The sequence below is a fragment of the Gobio gobio genome (assembly GCF_949357685.1).
Source record: "Gobio gobio genome assembly, chromosome: 6".
NCBI classification, from domain to species: domain Eukaryota; kingdom Metazoa; phylum Chordata; class Actinopteri; order Cypriniformes; family Gobionidae; genus Gobio; species Gobio gobio.
In genome coordinates, this window is record NC_137102.1 from 61,377,368 (window position 1) to 61,387,237 (window position 9,870).

Consider the following 9,870-nt stretch of genomic DNA (forward strand, 5'->3'; position numbering starts at 1 on the left):
GGACAGATGATAGATAGATGGATGGAGGGACAGATGATAGACAGATGGATGAATGGACAGATGATAGACAGATGGATGGAGGGACAGATGATAGACAGATGGATGGAGGGACAGATGATAGACAGATGGATGGAGGGACAGATGATAGACAGATGGATGAATGGACAGATGATAGACAGATGGATGGAGGGACAGATGATAGACAGATGGATGGAGGGACAGATGATAGACAGATGGATGAATGGACAGATGATAGACAGATGGATGGAGGGACAGATGATAGACAGATGGATGGAGGGACAGATTATAGACAGATGGATGGAGGGACAGATGATAGACAGATGGATGGAGGGACAGATGATAGACAGATGGATGGAGGGACAGATGATAGACAGATGGATGGAGGGACAGATGATAGACAGATGGATGAATGGACAGATTATAGACAGATGGATGGAGGGACAGATGATAGACAGATGGATGGAGGGACAGATTATAGACAGATGGATGGAGGGACAGATTATAGACAGATGGATGAATGGACAGATGATAGACAGATGGATGGAGGGACAGATTATAGACAGATGGATGGAGGGACAGATGATAGACAGATGGATGGAGGGACAGATGATAGACAGATGGATGGAGGGACAGATGATAGACAGATGGATGGAGGGACAGATGATAGACAGATGGATGGATGGACAGATGATAGACAGATGGATGGAGGGACAGATGATAGACAGATGGATGAATGGACAGATTATAGACAGATGGATGGAGGGACAGATGATAGACAGATGGATGGAGGGACAGATGATAGACAGATGGATGGAGGGACAGATGATAGACAGATGGATGGAGGGACAGATGATAGACAGATGGATGGAGGGACAGATGATAGACAGATGGATGGAGGGACAGATGATAGACAGATGGATGAATGGACAGATGATAGACAGATGGATGGAGGGACAGATGATAGACAGATGGATGGAGGGACAGATGATAGACAGATGGATGAATGGACAGATGATAGACAGATGGATGGAGGGACAGATGATAGACAGATGGATGGAGGGACAGATTATAGACAGATGGATGGAGGGACAGATGATAGACAGATGGATGGAGGGACAGATGATAGACAGATGGATGGAGGGACAGATGATAGACAGATGGATGGAGGGACAGATGATAGACAGATGGATGAATGGACAGATTATAGACAGATGGATGGAGGGACAGATGATAGACAGATGGATGGAGGGACAGATTATAGACAGATGGATGGAGGGACAGATTATAGACAGATGGATGAATGGACAGATGATAGACAGATGGATGGAGGGACAGATTATAGACAGATGGATGGAGGGACAGATGATAGACAGATGGATGGAGGGACAGATGATAGACAGATGGATGGAGGGACAGATGATAGACAGATGGATGGAGGGACAGATGATAGACAGATGGATGGAGGGACAGATGATAGACAGATGGATGGATGGACAGATGATAGACAGATGGATGGAGGGACAGATGATAGACAGATGGATGAATGGACAGATTATAGACAGATGGATGGAGGGACAGATGATAGACAGATGGATGGAGGGACAGATGATAGACAGATGGATGGAGGGAGGGACAGATGATAGACAGATGGATGGAGGGACAGATTATAGACAGATGGATGGAGGGACAGATTATAGACAGATGGATGAATGGACAGATGATAGACAGATGGATGAATGGACAGATGATAGACAGATGGATGGAGGGACAGATTATAGACAGATGGATGAATGGACAGATGATAGACAGATGGATGGAGGGACAGATGATAGACAGATGGATGGAGGGACAGATGATAGACAGATGGATGGAGGGACAGATGATAGACAGATGGATGGATGGACAGATGATAGACAGATGGATGAATGGACAGATGATAGACAGATGGATGGAGGGACAGATGATAGACAGATGGATGGAGGGACAGATGATAGACAGATGGATGAATGGACAGATGATAGACAGATGGATGGAGGGACAGATGATAGACAGATGGATGGAGGGACAGATTATAGACAGATGGATGGAGGGACAGATGATAGACAGATGGATGGAGGGACAGATGATAGACAGATGGATGGAGGGACAGATGATAGACAGATGGATGGAGGGACAGATGATAGACAGATGGATGAATGGACAGATTATAGACAGATGGATGGAGGGACAGATGATAGACAGATGGATGGAGGGACAGATTATAGACAGATGGATGGAGGGACAGATTATAGACAGATGGATGAATGGACAGATGATAGACAGATGGATGGAGGGACAGATTATAGACAGATGGATGGAGGGACAGATGATAGACAGATGGATGGAGGGACAGATGATAGACAGATGGATGGAGGGACAGATGATAGACAGATGGATGGAGGGACAGATGATAGACAGATGGATGGAGGGACAGATGATAGACAGATGGATGGATGGACAGATGATAGACAGATGGATGGAGGGACAGATGATAGACAGATGGATGGAGGGACAGATGATAGACAGATGGATGGATGGACAGATGATAGACAGATGGATGGAGGGACAGATGATAGACAGATGGATGGATGGACAGATGATAGACAGATGGATGGAGGGACAGATGATAGACAGATGGATGGATGGACAGATTATAGACAGATGGATGGAGGGACAGATGATAGACAGATGGATGAATGGACAGATTATAGACAGATGGATGAATGGACAGATTATAGACAGATGGATGGAGGGACAGATGATAGACAGATGGATGGAGGGACAGATGATAGACAGATGGATGAATGGACAGATGATAGACAGATGGATGGAGGGACAGATGATAGACAGATGGATGGAGGGACAGATGATAGACAGATGGATGAATGGACAGATTATAGACAGATGGATGGAGGGACAGATGATAGACAGATGGATGAATGGACAGATGATAGACAGATGGATGGATGGACAGACTTTAAATAATAATAATTGAGATTGAAAAGTGCATTTCTTTATTAAAAATAACCATCCTGAGACTGTGTGGTTATTATAAATAAATAAACAAGTAATTATTCAGTAATTTATCTGTAAAATTATTATTTAAAAATAAATAAACTAATGGTGATTTTGCTTTTTCTTTTTAAATCATTAGTAGTTCACACATGTAATGATCAATGTTGGCCATATAATCACACACACACACACACACACACACACACACACACACACACACACACACACACACACACACACACACACACACACACACACACACACACACACACACACACACACACACACACACACACACAGTTGAGTGTGTTGATCACAGGTGGGCGAGAACCAGAACTTCCAGCCAAAAAACTCCCAAAACACGTCCAGATCTGTGTTCCAGGAGCAGTGAGACATCAGCCGAGGGCAGAGAGACGCACCAGAGCAGTTCCTGAACTCTGTGTGTGTGTGTGTGTGTGTGTGTGTGTGTGTGTGTGTGTGTGTGTGTGTGTGTGTGTGTGTGTGTGTGTGTGTGTGTGTGTGTGTGTGTGTGTGTGTGTGTGTGTGTGTGTGTGTGTGTGTGTGTGTGTGTCACTCTCCTCACTGGTTCTTGGCCGTCTATCAGAGCTGGAGGGGCTTCATACAGATGGAACACACACTGATTTTATGCTTCTGCTTCAAGCGACACACACACACACACACACACACACACACACACACACACACACACACAGGTTCTATGCAGTAATGTTGATGCTGCAGGCGCTGTAAACTCAGCTTCATGAATGAGGCAGATGGAGATTCACTTTGAAAGAGTCGCAGAACGAGCGAGTATCAAAACTTCATCAGATTAATGAAATCTTGATATCTGTGAGTGTGAGCTCTCCTGCCGCCAGCAGAGGGCGACACAGACTGACGCCTCTTTGAATATGAATATGAAGAATATGATTTTACACTATAGATGCTTTACAGCATGTTTGTTCTGGAGGAAGGCAGAATAGAAACTCTGACACTGAATGATTATCATCTATACATCCTGATATTTACATGCTACCATACATAATACAAGTAAAATGCATGATAATACTATAATAATTTGACAAATACCATGGTACTGATAACTGAATATAACATATTCATATACTATGATATTTACACGGTACATCAAGATACTGTAAACAATACCATAGTATTATTATAGTAAAAACATGGAAATATTATGGTACTATATAATTGCCATACTCATATACAATGATATTTACATGGTACACCAAGTATTATCATGGTAAAAAAAAAAAGATAAATTCCATAAATAATTACCATATTCATACACTGTGGTATTTACATGGTACTCCAAGTAACTTTAAATAATACCATAGTATCATAAAAAGCATGGCGATACTATGTTTCTTTTTATAAATACTACACTCTAAAAAATGCTGGGTTAAAACAACTCATTCACTGAGTTTAAACAACCCAACCGCTGGGTTAAAACAACTCATTCACTGAGTTTAAACAACCCAACCGCTGGGTTAAAATGACCCATTCACTGGGTTAAAACAACCCAACGGCTGGGTTAAAACAACTCATTCACTGGGTTAAAACAACCCAACCGTTGGGTTAAAACAACTCATTCACTGGGTTAAAACAACCCAACCGCTGGGTTAAAACAACTAATTCACTGGGTTTAAACAACCCAACCGCTGGGTTAAAACGACCCATTCACTGGGTTAAAACAACCCAACCGCTGGGTTCAAACAACTCATTAACTGGGTAAAACAACCCAACCGCTGGGTTAAAACGACCCATTCACTGGGTTAAAACAACCCAATTGTTGGGTTAGTCCATTCTCAACCCAACTTGGGTTGTTTTTAACCCAGCTTTTTTATAGTGTATAGTATAATGATCTTTACACACTGACAATCATTCTATGTTAAAACCACAACATCATCGCTGTGTACAGTAAGTGTGTGTTGTCGCTGTGTAAAGTAAGTGTGTGTTGTCGCTGTGTAAAGTAAGTGTGTGTTGTCTCTGTGTAAAGTAAGTGTGTGTTGACTCTGTGTAAAGTAAGTGTGTGTTGTCTCTGTGTAAAGTAAGTGTGTGTTGTCGCTGTGTAAAGTAAGTGTGTGTTGTCTCTGTGTAAAGTAAGTGTGTGTTGTCTCTGTGTAAAGTAAGTGTGTGTTGTCGCTGTGTAAAGTAAGTGTGTGTTGTCGCTGTGTACAGTAAGTGTGTGTTGTCGCTGTGTAAAGTAAGTGTGTGTTGTCGCTGTGTAAAGTAAGTGTGTGTTGTCGCTGTGTACAGTAAGTGTGTGTTGTCGCTGTGTAAAGTAAGTGTGTGGTGTCGCTGTGTAAAGTAAGTGTGTGTTGTCTCTGTGTAAAGTAAGTGTGTGTTGTCTCTGTGTAAAGTAAGTGTGTGTTGTCTCTGTGTAAAGTAAGTGTGTGTTGTCGCTGTGTAAAGTAAGTGTGTGTTGTCGCTGTGTACAGTAAGTGTGTGTTGTCGCTGTGTAAAGTAAGTGTGTGTTGTCGCTGTGTAAAGTAAGTGTGTGTTGTCGCTGTGTACAGTAAGTGTGTGTTGTCGCTGTGTAAAGTAAGTGTGTGGTGTCGCTGTGTAAAGTAAGTGTGTGTTGTCTCTGTGTAAAGTAAGTGTGTGTTGTCTCTGTGTAAAGTAAGTGTGTGTTGTCGCTGTGTAAAGTAAGTGTGTGTTGTCGCTGTGTAAAGTAAGTGTGTGTTGTCTCTGTGTAAAGTAAGTGTGTATTGTTGCTGTGTAAAGTAAGTGTGTTGTCGCTCTGTACAGTAAGTGTGTGTTGTCTCTGTGTAAAGTAAGTGTGTGTTGTCGCTGTGTAAAGTAAGTGTGTGTTGTCTCTGTGTAAAGTAAGTGTGTGTTGTCGCTGTGTACAGTAAGTGTGTGTTGTCTCTGTGTAAAGTAAGTGTGTGTTGTCTCTGTGTAAAGTAAGTGTGTGTTGTCGCTGTGTAAAGTAAGTGTGTGTTGTCGCTGTGTAAAGTAAGTGTGTGTTGTCTCTGTGTAAAGTAAGTGTGTGTTGTCGCTGTGTACAGTAAGTGTGTGTTGTCTCTGTGTAAAGTAAGTGTGTGTTGTCTCTGTGTAAAGTAAGTGTGTGTTGTCTCTGTGTAAAGTAAGTGTGTGTTGTCGCTGTGTAAAGTAAGTGTGTGTTGTCTCTGTGTAAAGTAAGTGTGTGTTGTCTCTGTGTAGGGTAAGTGTGTGTTGTCTCTGTGTAAAGTAAGTGTGTGTTGTCTCTGTGTAAAGTAAGTGTGTGTTGTCGCTGTGTACAGTAAGTGTGTGTTGTCTCTGTGTAAAGTAAGTGTGTGTTGTCGCTGTGTAAAGTAAGTGTGTGTTGTCTCTGTATAAAGTAAGTGTGTGTTGTCGCTGTGTAAAGTAAGTGTGTGTTGTCTCTGTGTAAAGTAAGTGTGTGTTGTCGCTGTGTAAAGTAAGTGTGTGTTGTCTCTGTGTAAAGTAAGTGTGTGTTGTCTCTGTGTAAAGTAAGTGTGTGTTGTTGCTGTGTAAAGTAAGTGTGTGTTGTCGCTGTGTAAAGTAAGTGTGTGTTGTCTCTGTGTAAAGTAAGTGTGTGTTGTCGCTGTGTAAAGTAAGTGTGTGTTGTCGCTGTGTAAAGTAAGTGTGTGTTGTCTCTGTGTAAAGTAAGTGTGTGTTGTCGCTGTGTAAAGTAAGTGTGTGTTGTCGCTGTGTACAGTAAGTGTGTGTTGTCGCTGTGTAAAGTAAGTGTGTGTTGTCGCTGTGTACAGTAAGTGTGTGTTGTCGCTGTGTAAAGTAAGTGTGTGTTGTCGCTGTGTACAGTAAGTGTGTGTTGTCGCTGTGTAAAGTAAGTGTGTGTTGTCGCTGTGTAAAGTAAGTGTGTGTTGTCGCTGTGTACAGTAAGTGTGTGTTGTCGCTGTGTAAAGTAAGTGTGTGGTGTCGCTGTGTAAAGTAAGTGTGTGTTGTCTCTGTGTAAAGTAAGTGTGTGTTGTCTCTGTGTAAAGTAAGTGTGTGTTGTCGCTGTGTAAAGTAAGTGTGTGTTGTCACTGTGTAAAGTAAGTGTGTGTTGTCTCTGTGTAAAGTAAGTGTGTATTGTCGCTGTGTAAAGTAAGTGTGTTGTCGCTCTGTACAGTAAGTGTGTGTTGTCTCTGTGTAAAGTAAGTGTGTGTTGTCGCTGTGTAAAGTAAGTGTGTGTTGTCTCTGTGTAAAGTAAGTGTGTGTTGTCGCTGTGTACAGTAAGTGTGTGTTGTCTCTGTGTAAAGTAAGTGTGTGTTGTCTCTGTGTAAAGTAAGTGTGTGTTGTCGCTGTGTAAAGTAAGTGTGTGTTGTCGCTGTGTAAAGTAAGTGTGTGTTGTCTCTGTGTAAAGTAAGTGTGTGTTGTCGCTGTGTACAGTAAGTGTGTGTTGTCTCTGTGTAAAGTAAGTGTGTGTTGTCGCTGTGTAAAGTAAGTGTGTGTTGTCTCTGTGTAAAGTAAGTGTGTGTTGTCGCTGTGTACAGTAAGTGTGTGTTGTCTCTGTGTAAAGTAAGTGTGTGTTGTCTCTGTGTAAAGTAAGTGTGTGTTGTCGCTGTGTAAAGTAAGTGTGTGTTGTCTCTGTGTAAAGTAAGTGTGTGTTGTCTCTGTGTAAAGTAAGTGTGTGTTGTCTGTGTGTAAAGTAAGTGTGTGTTGTCGCTGTGTACAGTAAGTGTGTGTTGTCGCTGTGTAAAGTAAGTGTGTGTTGTCTCTGTGTAAAGTAAGTGTGTGTTTTCTCTGTGTAAAGTAAGTGTGTGTTGTCGCTGTGTACAGTAAGTGTGTGTTGTCTCTGTGTAAAGTAAGTGTGTGTTGTCGCTGTGTAAAGTAAGTGTGTGTTGTCTCTGTGTAAAGTAAGTGTGTGTTGTCGCTGTGTAAAGTAAGTGTGTGTTGTCGCTGTGTAAAGTAAGTGTGTGTTGTCGCTGTGTAAAGTAAGTGTGTGTTGTCTCTGTGTAAAGTAAGTGTGTGTTGTCGCTGTGTAAAGTAAGTGTGTGTTGTCGCTGTGTACAGTAAGTGTGTGTTGTCGCTGTGTAAAGTAAGTGTGTGTTGTCGCTGTGTACAGTAAGTGTGTGTTGTCGCTGTGTAAAGTAAGTGTGTGTCGTCGCTGTGTACAGTAAGTGTGTGTTGTCGCTGTGTAAAGTAAGTGTGTGTTGTCGCTGTGTAAAGTAAGTGTGTGTTGTCGCTGTGTACAGTAAGTGTGTGTTGTCGCTGTGTAAAGTAAGTGTGTGGTGTCGCTGTGTAAAGTAAGTGTGTGTTGTCTCTGTGTAAAGTAAGTGTGTGTTGTCTCTGTGTAAAGTAAGTGTGTGTTGTCGCTGTGTAAAGTAAGTGTGTGTTGTCGCTGTGTAAAGTAAGTGTGTGTTGTCTCTGTGTAAAGTAAGTGTGTATTGTCGCTGTGTAAAGTAAGTGTGTTGTCGCTCTGTACAGTAAGTGTGTGTTGTCTCTGTGTAAAGTAAGTGTGTGTTGTCGCTGTGTAAAGTAAGTGTGTGTTGTCTCTGTGTAAAGTAAGTGTGTGTTGTCGCTGTGTACAGTAAGTGTGTGTTGTCTCTGTGTAAAGTAAGTGTGTGTTGTCTCTGTGTAAAGTAAGTGTGTGTTGTCGCTGTGTAAAGTAAGTGTGTGTTGTCGCTGTGTAAAGTAAGTGTGTGTTGTCTCTGTGTAAAGTAAGTGTGTGTTGTCGCTGTGTACAGTAAGTGTGTGTTGTCTCTGTGTAAAGTAAGTGTGTGTTGTCTCTGTGTAAAGTAAGTGTGTGTTGTCGCTGTGTAAAGTAAGTGTGTGTTGTCTCTGTGTAAAGTAAGTGTGTGTTGTCTCTGTGTAAAGTAAGTGTGTGTTGTTGCTGTGTAAAGTAAGTGTGTGTTGTTGCTGTGTAAAGTAAGTGTGTGTTGTCGCTGTGTAAAGTAAGTGTGTGTTGTCTCTGTGTAAAGTAAGTGTGTGTTGTTGCTGTGTAAAGTAAGTGTGTGTTGTTGCTGTGTAAAGTAAGTGTGTGTTGTCTCTGTGTAAAGTAAGTGTGTGTTGTTGCTGTCTAAAGTAAGTGTGTGTTGTCGCTGTGTAAAGTAAGTGTGTGTTGTCTCTGTGTAAAGTAAGTGTGTGTTGTCTCTGTGTAAAGTAAGTGTGTGTTGTTGCTGTCTAAAGTAAGTGTGTGTTGTCGCTGTGTAAAGTAAGTGTGTGTTGTCTCTGTGTAAAGTAAGTGTGTGTTGTCTCTGTGTAAAGTAAGTGTGTGTTGTCGCTGTGTACAGTAAGTGTGTGTTGTCGCTGTGTAAAGTAAGTGTGTGTTGTCTCTGTGTAAAGTAAGTGTGTGTTGTCTCTGTGTAAAGTAAGTGTGTGTTGTCGCTGTGTACAGTAAGTGTGTGTTGTCTCTGTGTAAAGTAAGTGTGTGTTGTCGCTGTGTAAAGTAAGTGTGTGTTGTCTCTGTGTAAAGTAAGTGTGTGTTGTCGCTGTGTAAAGTAAGTGTGTGTTGTCTCTGTGTAAAGTAAGTGTGTGTTGTCGCTGTGTACAGTAAGTGTGTGTTGTCTCTGTGTAAAGTAAGTGTGTGTTGTCTCTGTGTAAAGTAAGTGTGTGTTGTTGCTGTGTAAAGTAAGTGTGTGTTGTCGCTGTGTAAAGTAAGTGTGTGTTGTCTCTGTGTAAAGTAAGTGTGTGTTGTTGCTGTGTAAAGTAAGTGTGTGTTGTTGCTGTGTAAAGTAAGTGTGTGTTGTCTCTGTGTAAAGTAAGTGTGTGTTGTTGCTGTCTAAAGTAAGTGTGTGTTGTCGCTGTGTAAAGTAAGTGTGTGTTGTCTCTGTGTAAAGTAAGTGTGTGTTGTCTCTGTGTAAAGTAAGTGTGTGTTGTCGCTGTGTA